At 36.3% G+C, this 12,115-nt stretch overlaps 1 protein-coding gene across 6 annotated transcripts in view; it reads left to right on the top strand.

The window, feature by feature from the left end:
- Positions 1-12,115, top strand: part of TPPP3 (tubulin polymerization promoting protein family member 3) — a 354,310-nt gene that overhangs the window by 23,231 nt on the left and 318,964 nt on the right. For 4 of the 6 annotated variants that reach the window (XM_044081377.1, XM_044081382.1, XM_044081379.1 and 1 more), the window contains one exon: positions 4,550-4,614. The gene's annotated coding sequence lies outside the window, so the exon portion shown is untranslated. The other 2 variants (XM_044081380.1, XM_044081378.1) reach the window with 2 other exon arrangements.

Here is a 12,115-nt window from a genome sequence, read left to right on the forward strand (position 1 = left end):
TAAATCCTGTGCTTTATTCTCAGATGATTCCACTTTTACTTATTCATCATGCCTGGTTATTATTATCTGCTAACTCTCGGGGATATTATTGTAGCTTGATGATGTCCTGAGCCTTTGCTTAAAAATCTCATCATATGGGGCAAATTTATTAGCAATCTCATAAAAAAGTTTGGTTAGTTTAAAAATCAATGACCTCTTCTTATTTACAAATTAAAATCCCTAATCCTTAATCATAATTGATAAATCAAAGTTGTGCCCCTGTTCAGCAACAATGCCTTCATTTTTTACCAAACTAAACTGTTAACCTTTGTAGGATGTTAGTCCCAAAGATAACAGATGAATAATAAACCTTGTAAAATACTGTAATCTCTGACATTACAAAGGTGCTGTGTAGGGATTAGGCATGCTAAATCAGTCTAATTTACTGAAGATATAGATGAAGATCTCCCACCCCTTTTCATGAACACCCGTTTGTTTTTCTCATAGACATGGAACAGAACTCATCACTACCAGTTGGAAGGGTGGATGTTTTAAGAATGAAGGCTGGATTATTAGTGATAAATAAATGCATTTTTAAAATATATAAGTCCCTTCGTAATATGTGAATGCTGAAAAGAGATTTATGGATTTATGTTCTCGTTTATTTGGGGGGGGGGTGCATATTGCAGTATAATGAAAATGCGCCTACCATTTAGGAGAGTAGGATTTGAATTTCTAAATATAGATCTATCAATACTTGTCTTGCTGTCTTGGCACTGCAACTAGCTGCAACCCTTTGCCTAGCTAAACATGAACTTCTATCAAACAACAGTTAACAACTTTAGTCCCTAATATCCCTCCCCTTTAGTTTTTTCATGTTTTCACAGGGCATTGAGATAAATGTTTTTTTTTTACCACTATGCCCTTGGAAGTCTGTTGACTAATAAACTGATCATAAAATCCTTTGCTCATCTTTGCTAGCTGGTCTCACCCTCTGCCCATACATTTCACTGTGCATGGTCACAGGGAATTTTTAATAAATACAGTTCAGTCTTCTAGTTAAGCTGACACTCTAGATGAAGTCAAAAGATTTACACCATTTTGGATAGTATTCTATGATTTTAACAGTTAAAGAACTGGCTGTCAGACTTTGTCTCAGTTTGTCTCACACCTGTCTCTATTTCTAAATCCATATTACTATATAGTTTTTTATTAAGTCAGTTCACTCCCCCTACCAAAAAAAAAAAAACATACATGATGCATGTGATACATGATACATTATACATAACGGAACTATCGCCCTATAAGCCTGACTAGCCTGGTCTGCAAGGCTATGGAGCACATCATCATGGAACTCATTAACAGAGACATTCCGAACCTCCAAACCTTGGACCCTACCCAGTTTGGCTTTGTTAAGGGCAGATCATGCCTCCTAAACCTGGTGGACTTCTTTGTGACAGTTACCAAGGCATTAGATGAGGGAAAGGGGTCCACACAGCCTACCTAGACCTCGCAAAGGCTTTCAATACCATTCCCCATTCTAGTATTATAGACAAGCTCACCAGCTTGAATGTAAACCCCTACGTCATGAGATGGGTTGCCAACTGGCTCATGGATAGAACCCACATAGTGAGAGTTGCAGGTTCTATGTCCGACTCTAAACCGGTTACAAGTGGCGTCCCCCAGGACTCAGTCCTAGGACCCCTCCTGTTCATTATATACTTCACAGAGGTACTGGCAAGCATAGGAGGACTATGGCTGACCAAGTTTGCAGATGACTGCAAACTAGGGGCCATAATTGATTCCCCGGCTGATACAAACACCCTCCAGAAGAGTCTCACTGAGACGGATACCTGGTGTCAAAATCATGGCCTCAAACTAAATGCCAAAAAGTGCATAGTCATCCCCTTTGGAAAAAACAAAGTACCCACAAACTACCACATAGTTGGTAGTCCCCTAAATACAGAAAATGTTATAAGGGATCTGGGGACCCAAGTAGATAGTAATCTCTCCTTTGATAATCATATTGCCAAGGTGGTTAGAAAATCCTTCTATGTGGCCCACCTAATCACAAAAGAGGTTATTGTGCCTCTCTACTCATCACTCATTAGACCCATCGTAGAATACAATGCCCCATTTGGGATGTTCCTTACAAGACACCTGCAACAGCTGGAAAGACCACAAAAGTACCTCACCAAGAGGATTACTGGCCTCAAACAGATGCCCTATGCAGCCCGACTCAAGAAACTCCAGCTGTACTCAGTTGCATGCCACTTACTCAGAGGTGATCTCTTCCTGACATACAAGGCCATGTCCAACCCAGAATTGATGGACATGCTCTACCTAAAAAAAATACAAATCCCGGAGAGCCACATGCTCTAGAGATATAAACCTCACCACAACGATAAATAGGACATGCTAGAGGGATAGATTCCTGTCCCAGAGAGTCCCCATGCTTTGGAACAGGATTCCAATATATATCAGGCAGAGCCCGTCACTAACACTCTTCAAAAGAAACCTTGATGGGTGGATGGGAAACAGAAAATTTATTCTCGTTATCACTGCAGTGGCTCTGCTGGACAGTGGCACAGGGAACTAATCTAAGGGGGTGGCGAAAGCCAACACATTCTGGCTAGGCTTTTAAATGCCCTTGGACAGATAGCCTAGTACTTAACTATGAACCTACGAACCTATGATACAAGCACATGCATAAGTGTGCTGGGTTTAATAAATTAAAAAGTGAACTAGACATCCTTATTTATAAACAACCTCCCATGAAATATCCAAGTCTGTTTTGAAAACACAAAGACATTGGAAACAGAGACGTAATGTAATACATTTTATTGGACCAACATAGGTTTGCAGTTACTCGAGACGAAGAGCTCATGCCAGCTTTTGAACTCTTGACGAAGGACTCATGCCAGCTCAAATGTCTGAGTAATTGCAAAGCCTAAGTTGGTCCAAAAAAAGGTATTACATCATGCCTGTGCTCCATTGTCTTTGTATTTTCTGTTAGTGGACCAAGACAGTATTTCTTTGATTTTTTTTTCTTACAAGTTTGTTTAGGAAATGCAAGAAAAAAAGAAAAAAATGAGCAAAAAAAAAAAAAAAAGAGAGAACAATGATGATGATTTATGACCACATTTATGGATCTTTTAATTTTTTCTTTCTTTTTTTTACAAATTATTTATTCTTCTGTAAATGATAGTGCAGGTGTGCAGTGACATGGAAAACTAACCTAACCCAAATATTGGTGTTTTCCTTGTTTTCCTTTTACTGGCATATTTTATACAACTGGTACTTAGAAAATGAAACTTGTTCATAAGGATGTTTACGACCAGCTTATGTCTCTCTGTTGCAGCTGTTCACCTGCCTGTACTGCAATGTACCAACAAGAACAGTGGCACAGGGACATAATGAAAGCCTGGTACTGTGTCTTATGAGCTTAAAACTCAGTTCTCTCTCCCGATCCCCAGGCATTTAAAAATATCAAAGACTGGTTTTAATCTTTCCAGAATGTTCAATAGTACTTGACAGCAATTATTTAAGAAGAAAATTTATTTATTTTTGACAGATGTACTGAGGCGGAAGAAACTATCTGTGTTACAATTTCTGGTGTGTATGATCCTGTCTGAACATGCAGAATATAAATGGATTCATGCTATGCTGAAACTTGATAAAGTAGTATTACTTTTAGTTTTGCTCGGTTTATTATTCTGGTGTCAATAATATAAACAAGCGAAGGAATACAGGAAATCATTCCAAGTGTTAATGTGGTACGTTATAGAATTTCTTTGACCTCCACAGATAACTAATTATTTATACACATTTGCAAGTAAGCAAATTATGTTTCTGTTATCTTCTCTTTCAGCAATTTCTTGTGTTGTAATGTTTTCTTTATAATGGGATGACTTTCCCAATTAATTTTTTTTAATTGTAACCAGCTCATACCATGTGACTAGGAAACATTCACACACATTATCTTTTATTCATCATGTTATGATGTTTGCTATGACCAAATTATATCATTCATTTATGTTATCTTAATTTTTTTGAGTATGATGCATGATAGAGCCAATAAAATTAGAGTGACAAAGAAAACTCTGTACTGCTTGCAATGACTTTTTGAGTGATGACTTTCGCTGGTTCTTATCTTAGGGACAGTTAGGATACATGGAGTTCAATCATTTTTTTTTTTAAACAGGAGTGCCTTCCTTGAACCTGTTAAAAAAGACTGTGATGTTTGTGTTAATAAGCTTCAATGGCTACAACTACTTCAAACAAAAAAGCTATGCTGCTATTTCTTATAGTTGCACTGATGATTGATTCTTGTTTCTAGGCAGCAAAGTTTGGCATTCGGCATAACAGTTCTCACTTTTTTCTGGGAAGACTGAATGCACACCGCTGAAAGCGATATTGTTATTTACATGAACATTCAAACATTTTTAATGAAATGTTTAAACATGGTAGATGGATTTGTTTGACAAAAGCCAAGTTATTTGTATGAAATAATGTAGGACAATTCAAAAAACAAATATGAACTAAATATGACGTCATGTCTGTGTTTCAGGCTCATTGATTTACAACTAACAGAAGACGTGAAGAGGGTGAACTTCAGGTCAAGAGACAAAACAAGTAAGTTTATTCTATAAAAGCTAGCCTAGTAATGGTGAAAGTCAATATGATCTCATTCAGAACTTGATGCATGCTTTTATATCTGTGCTAAGGGATAAATGCAGGGCTTTGTACACAGACAGAAATCAGATGGCAAAAAACGTCTGATGGATAGCTCTTTCCTGGTACAGAAAGAAGACAACCTTGCTAGTGGGTTGAAGTGGGTTCTTCAGAACTTTTCTTGATTACAGCCTTTTACTTTATCCTCGCACCTCCAACTACTTCATCATTTTCATGTATAATTTTGGCAGATGCGATGTTGTAATAATGGAATGTGAAACGAATGGAATTTGGCAATACAGCAGGCCTTCAGAGATATTTTGCCACTGTTATTTCAATTTTCATATAAGAATGTACTAAACAAAAATTAGATGTCTGTGTGAATTGTAAAATTATCAGACTTTCTTTCTGTAACATCATTATTATGAGTCAGAAACGCTGACATTCTCACTACCTTAGTAACATATTCAGAGGTGACATAGTGCACACCGATAGGGCAAGGATAGCAGAAGAATAAGAAAATATTGATTACTGACAAGGGAAAATATTTAAAAGAACATGAAACTGAGTAACAATTTTGATAATAACAAGAAGACATAAATTGTAAAAAATGGAAATTTGTTAGGAGCAAAAAAGCTCAAAGGGTTGGAAACATATCAGAAGTATTCACACTGATCACCAAAAATATGAAAAGAGATGTTAGTTGATGATATAAGAAGAAATAAAATAATATTTAAAATTATATAAGACAATTATAAAAATAAGCTATCCATGAAGATTATCAACTCTGAAGGTAGAAAAAATAAACAGTAGATCTGTTTACAAAATATTTTAGTTGAGTTTTTAAGACATTAAGTAAATTTGCCAAATTCAGACAGAGGTCTTAACAATCGGTTAGATTATAAAAAAGCATTAAGAAGTAGAGGTGCGACCTGTAAAGACCTACAGATGTTGAAAGAACATCTAGTAATTCAAAAGAGTGTTTAAAAGTAATTACTAGAAACTCAAAATTCTGAATGACAGTAAGTCAGCCATAGAGAAACAGAGCTCTTAGACCAAAGGGAACTCTTAAGCAAACAGAATGCAGTAGACCCATGTATCTGTTTATTGTATTTTGAATTTTTTAAACATGGATAGAGCACTGATCCTATTGGACCCATTTCAGTCTCAGCCTGGGGAAAACACAATAGGTGCATGACATATACAGAGACAGTGACAAAATGCAAGATATACATATATTACATACAAAGTGAATATCATAGTTGGCTTGAGGGTATAACGGCAACAGATAAATGACATTATATATACAGATTGACTTAAAAACACAGTATATACATGTATTAAATATATAGTGGCATCAGAGTTGGTATGCTGAAAAAATCCAAATCAAAAATAGAGTCAAAGCAAAGTATGTAGACAGAAGAAAGGAATGAAGAGGCTAAGTTAGAACCAGAGATATATGATCCCAGAGATATATGATCCCAGAGATATATGATCTCTCTCTCTCTCTCTCTCTATATATATATATATATATATATATATATATATATATATATATATTCACTTTATAATCTCGAAATACTGAAATATCGAATTTCAGTATCTCGAGACTATAAAGCTGAAAACTCACCAACCCGAAAACCAAAACCGAGAAATTCAAAACCGCAAACGTCAACAAAACACTACACCACACATACAAACACAAATACACCTATCTCCCAACACTACAACAAAACAAAACAAAACAACACACAGGAACACAACAAAACAAACACACACACTTACCCTTCGTATAAGCAGGGGGGCATGCCCCACTGTACCCCCCATGTGGGGTCTGTGTTCCCCACACCTCCACTACTTATATATACTAACTCCAGGGCTGCACTAAACACCAAAAACCAGAAAACCCACCCCACACATTCTACACCCCCCTTGCACAAACACACATCACATACATACAAACACCACCACTCTCAACACTGACACACTCACACTCTTAACTACCTACCCTAACCCACACCTAACACTCCCCACCACACTCACATATACACAAACCCTCCCCAAAATCCTTAAAAAACATAACACTTGCATTACGCGCCATCAGTACCGCAGGTTCGACATTTCCGGGTTCGATATTCTGCATTCGACAATTTGGTCTCGAAATGCTGAAATTAGACATTTCAGTATTTCAAGATTCCAAAGGGAACCTATATATATATATATATATATATATATATATATATATATATATATATATATATGTGTGTGTGTGTGTGTGTGTGTGTGTGTGTGTGTGTGTGTGTGTGTGTATGTGTGTGTTGTATGATAAGTCATATAAGTTTTATTTATTTATTCTGATTGTGTAATATGCTTATCAAATAATGATAAAAATATGGAAACTTTAATATTGCAGAAATTACTGGACATGTTAAAAATAGTTGAATTGCACAACATGTACTGTCATGTATAATATGAAGATATGTGAATGACAACATGCAGTTAGTACCTTTCTAATAATGTTATCAGGTCTGTAGATAAAAAGTCTTGTATGTAGACTTTGTCAGCACTTTTGTTCTAAGTGTTCCTCAACTTTTAACAAATAAATTGATTACATTAGATATATCACTAGGCAGTTAGGTAGAAGTTCAAATACAACAAAAGCCCAACAAGAGCTACACTAGTAAATGACAAGAAATCCGACCAGCCAGGAGAAAATCCGCTTATTAAATAAGTGCTTTCACCATTAAACCAATGGCTTCATCAGAGTTTGATGAAGCCATTGGTTTAATGGTGAAAGCCCTTAGTTGTGGAAGTTAATAAATGGACTTTCTCCTTGCTGATCTGATTTCTTGTCGTTTATTAGTTGGGTAGAAGTTGATTGGGATAAATAAATAGTATTGGAACAGTCTAGTGGGATAAGGTCAACAGGTTCCAAAAGGATCAATTATGAGTCTGTGGGACAGATTCCAAGAGTTGTTCTCAGTATAGGAGACTTACTTCAGTGTAAGGCGTCTATACAAACAGGTTTACACCAGGGGCCAGTTTCTAAAAGACTTGCTCTCAGTATAAGTGATGACTTACACTGAGAGCAAGTCTTTTGGAATCAGGTCACGTGTCTTTTACACGCTATGTATAACAAGTTTTGCTGCTACTTTTATGCTCTTACTTTCAAGATAGGAATGATCATTACTGGGGAAGATGATGCATAAAAACTGATACATAAAATTCATAGCCACATATAGGTAATCTAAATGAGTGTCCATGTCTATTAATGTTATTATTAATAAAGATAAAACCAACTAGACCTCCGCTGGATGGTTTAAAGTTCAAAAGCACTATAGTTCAGAAAGGGTGTCGCCCTTAGTATTGGCATAACGAAAATTATTAACACTGCGTTGTGTGATCACTAGTGGATTTCTACTGAGTTTTGTCTCTGAGGATCAAGGTTGCCAGGTCCCTGGGATTTCTCTTCACCACATGATGTGGTGATACGGAGTTGGTATACATAAGAAGCAGTGGTATGAGTTGTGTAATCCTCTTCATTGGGTGGTACAGAACAAGTTGCTCCCTGCAAAAATATATATTTTAGTACTGCTTTCACTTGGGATGTTGTCCACATTGAAGTGATGTCACTTCTTAGATTTTTTTCTGTTGAGCAGAAAATTGTCAGGGTTTCATTAGGAAGCTGGTCAGAAACCGGGTCTGTAGATAACTATAAGGATTTGTGTATTTTCTTGAATAAGAATCTATATTTTAAGATATACATAAAAAATGATAAAATATGGTTATAAATTGATTGGATGCATCAAGAAATACATCAACTGAAGTAAGCTGATGATTAAGGTAATTTTTGTGGACTGAGTAAACCTAAATTTGAATACGGTAGCATTCTATGGGCAACTTATTTGAAAGTGTTTCAGAAGACACTTGAAGCAATCTGAAGGAAATTTACAAAACTAAACAGGGGTAGAACTTATCACCCTCCCATGGTGCAGAGGGATAACTGTGAGCCAGATGACCCATGTTTGATTAGTGGACAGTGAAATGGGAGGAAGTAGAGCAGGAGGATGGGAGTGAGCAGCATACAGCTTGTCCATCCTGGGGAGCTTGAGAGCTCTGGGGAGTGCAATCTGTAGAGTCTATGGCTGGAGGATGTGCTGCTACAATGTAGGTCAAGGAGCAGGGACACAAGGAAGCTCACATGCTCCTCCTCATAGACTGGAAGTGCTAGAGCCTCTCAGAAGTTGCTGAGGGATGTTAACAGCACCTGGGACCAGAGGAGAAGACCCTGATGTCTGCCTGGATGATGGTCAAAGGATCAGCTGTGAGGAGCAAATAGCCTTCATAGGTCATGGAAGGCTGATGGTAGGCTGGCAAATGGACTGAAAAATATTTAAAAAAACAAGGGAATAACCTGGAATATGGGAAATGCTTGAGTGATCAGGAGTTATTAACAGACAATTGAGAGGAAATTTTATTCAACTATGTAAATCCACTAAGAATGATTAGACTGTGTAAAATCTCAGTTATATCAGATATAATGTTATTAAGGACTATGGATGGAACAAAGTGGACAGTTAACTGCTTCACTGAAAATTCTGCAGGCCATTGAAATACAGTGTACCACATGAAGTGATAATATTCAAATTTTAGAAAGCTTCAGATGTGCATTATCTATCTAAAATGGCTTTTGCAAGAATGTGCAATACGATATAAGAATGTCTAAATTATCCATTTAATAAGTATAGTTAGCAAAATTTTTGATACCTTTATGCTGCCATGTATGACTGAGCTGGCTTGTTAAAGTTTTCAGAGGTTAGCGCTTTCAAGTAGCTTCCGGACCTTCTATGAACCCATAACGCCGCCAGAGCAAGCATCATTATCAAATAATAATACAATCTATGAATGACTTGACTTACTAGTAGTGCGGAGATTAAATCATAAAAACGCCATTTGGATACACACACGTTACCACTACAAGGGATTAGGTGAACATATGATACGGGGCATGGGGACTGTAAAAATCTAAAGATGTATACATGGCATAAAGTTTTAATGATGCCCAAAACATCTTTGCAATTTTGACTTGTCTAAGGTTAGGTAAGCAGTTAGCTTTTACTTTTAATTATAACACTAATAGTAGACCTTAGTACATGACATCTTTGCTGTTATTGATAATATGGTGAGATAGTAATGCTATAAATTATAAATAATATGTCATTTTAGAGGCTAACTTTTTAGCACATTTCTTTCATCTTATGCCTGCATGCTAAACATATCTCTCAACCTCTTAATGCAAAAAATCTGGACAAAGTCTGACAGAATGGGGGGCAATGGCCAAAAATAGGGACAGATTTTAAATGTTGCTGTTATAAACCTAGGAAGCTGCTAGAATAACAGGATTTCTCTTAGCATGCATTTTCTGTAGGATATGAAGTCTGAATCACAGATGTATATCATTTAGTGACTTCAGTCTTCTGATCATCCTAGTGAGTTGCCAGAAAATCACAAATTTTATAAGGAACAGATCAAAAATATGACACAAAAATCTGGATATTTTGTGAAAATCTGTACAGTTGACTGGTATGATTATTGCTAAAATCTATGAAATGAATTGCTTTATCATTTGATAATTAAGCATTAGCAAATTATATGAGATATATTAACTCATTCAGACCAACAGATCTGAAAATGTACATCACTAGCAGTTTACCTATATGCTTAGAATCATATTTTTTTTCTAAGACACTATCATCTACACATATTTTGTAAAAGGGCACTAGGCGCTAGGTGATTGTCATACAAGTGTTTAATACTGTAATGTATGATCACTATTGTACACTTCTGGCTCCTTTCCATTTAAGATTGAGATTGTAATAACCTAAGGATTTCTCTTTTCATTGCAATATTGTAATATCAGAGTTTGGATACATATAATTAGAAAGGGGTATAATGCTACTTTTGGTGATTTTGTGAATTTGACCAAGGTATGCAGCCATGTTATTCTCACCTCTTGTGAGCAATTGAATGTACATCAATTGCAAAAGAGCTGAACTTTCATTAGACAGATGCTATTTAAAAAGTACCATCAGCAGTGTTATTTAACAACAACTCTTGTTTGTAATTTGGCCAAAGCAGGCAAAATCTTTTTTTTATTAATATACTGCAGGGCATTCCAAACTTAGATGTTTCACAGATTTCCATAGTTTTGAAAACCTATAGACTGGACAGACATGGCCCATAGTATTGGCAATACTTTTCATCAATCAAACATTAGCATTCTTGTGACTAAATGTGATTCCTTTCTGGGTGCTTTTTTAAAAATACTTATAGAAGTTTGAAAATTATGCTTTTTTTCATAGTTGACAATATAAAAAACATGTAGTATCTTCAAACTGTAAAGAGTACAGTGCAAGTGCAAGTGATAACTTTCTTTAGTATCATCTAAACTTTGAATTGTTGTCATGCAACAGTTTCTGTGCTACTTTGTTTAGGCACTATTAATGTGAATATGGAAAGAGCGAATATTTTTATAAATAGACATTTAACAAAATTTCTGGTGTAATATACTGTACATGGCCACATGCACTGTCTGTAACACATCAGGCCATTTTACGTGATGCCAGTCAGCAGTACTTAACGCACACAGTTATGAAAATGTAAACATATGTATAACAAATGAACAATATTGGTTAATAATCACCACTGCAGTGCATCCTATACAGTCTTGGCATTGGTTTATTTCTTACAGGCATCCTTTCACTTACTGCCCAGCATTAATTATTAAAATACTTGTGACATCAGGTTAAAACAATATTGTCACTCCATAAAGAGTTGTGCGTGCCAAATGGAAGTTCACAAGAATGATGTATGTGTTGGTGACTTAAGCACTGAGGAAATTATGCTCTTTGCTTTACTTTATAAAATATATTATAAAATATATGCAATCATTCATTCCTTCATTCTCTGACTGTAAAAATTAATCAAAAGCTGGGTCGCAGGGGAGCTGGAGCCAATCCTTGCTGCAGGGCGAGGATTTAATTGTGAAGGGTGAACAAGTCCAGTGAAGGGTGTACACTCTAACTCATTCACACACATCACATATAGCTATGAGCAATTTAGAGGAATAACAAAACACCTATGGCATGCCTTTGTAATATGAGAGAAAAATGATGCACCTGTTGAAAATCTATGTAGGGACACAGAGGTTGTGCAGACACCATATAGACAACATCACAGCTGAGAACCAAGCTGGGGAGCAACACTAACCTCTGTGCCAATGTACCTCTCATATTGAAGAGTTTGTCTATACAGGCAGTACACTGGGCAAAGCAGTTAGCATGGGTGCCTGTTGTCCATAGTTCTCGAGTTCAGTTCTCAGCTTTGATGCCTTTTGTTTACAGTCTGCATGTCTAATGGCCTGTATGGGGTTTTGCCAAATACTCTGGTTTCCTCCCACATC

This window comes from Protopterus annectens, chromosome 8.part0 (assembly GCF_019279795.1).
Source record: "Protopterus annectens isolate FY-2018-M chromosome 8.part0, PAN1.0, whole genome shotgun sequence".
Taxonomy (NCBI): domain Eukaryota; kingdom Metazoa; phylum Chordata; order Ceratodontiformes; family Protopteridae; genus Protopterus; species Protopterus annectens.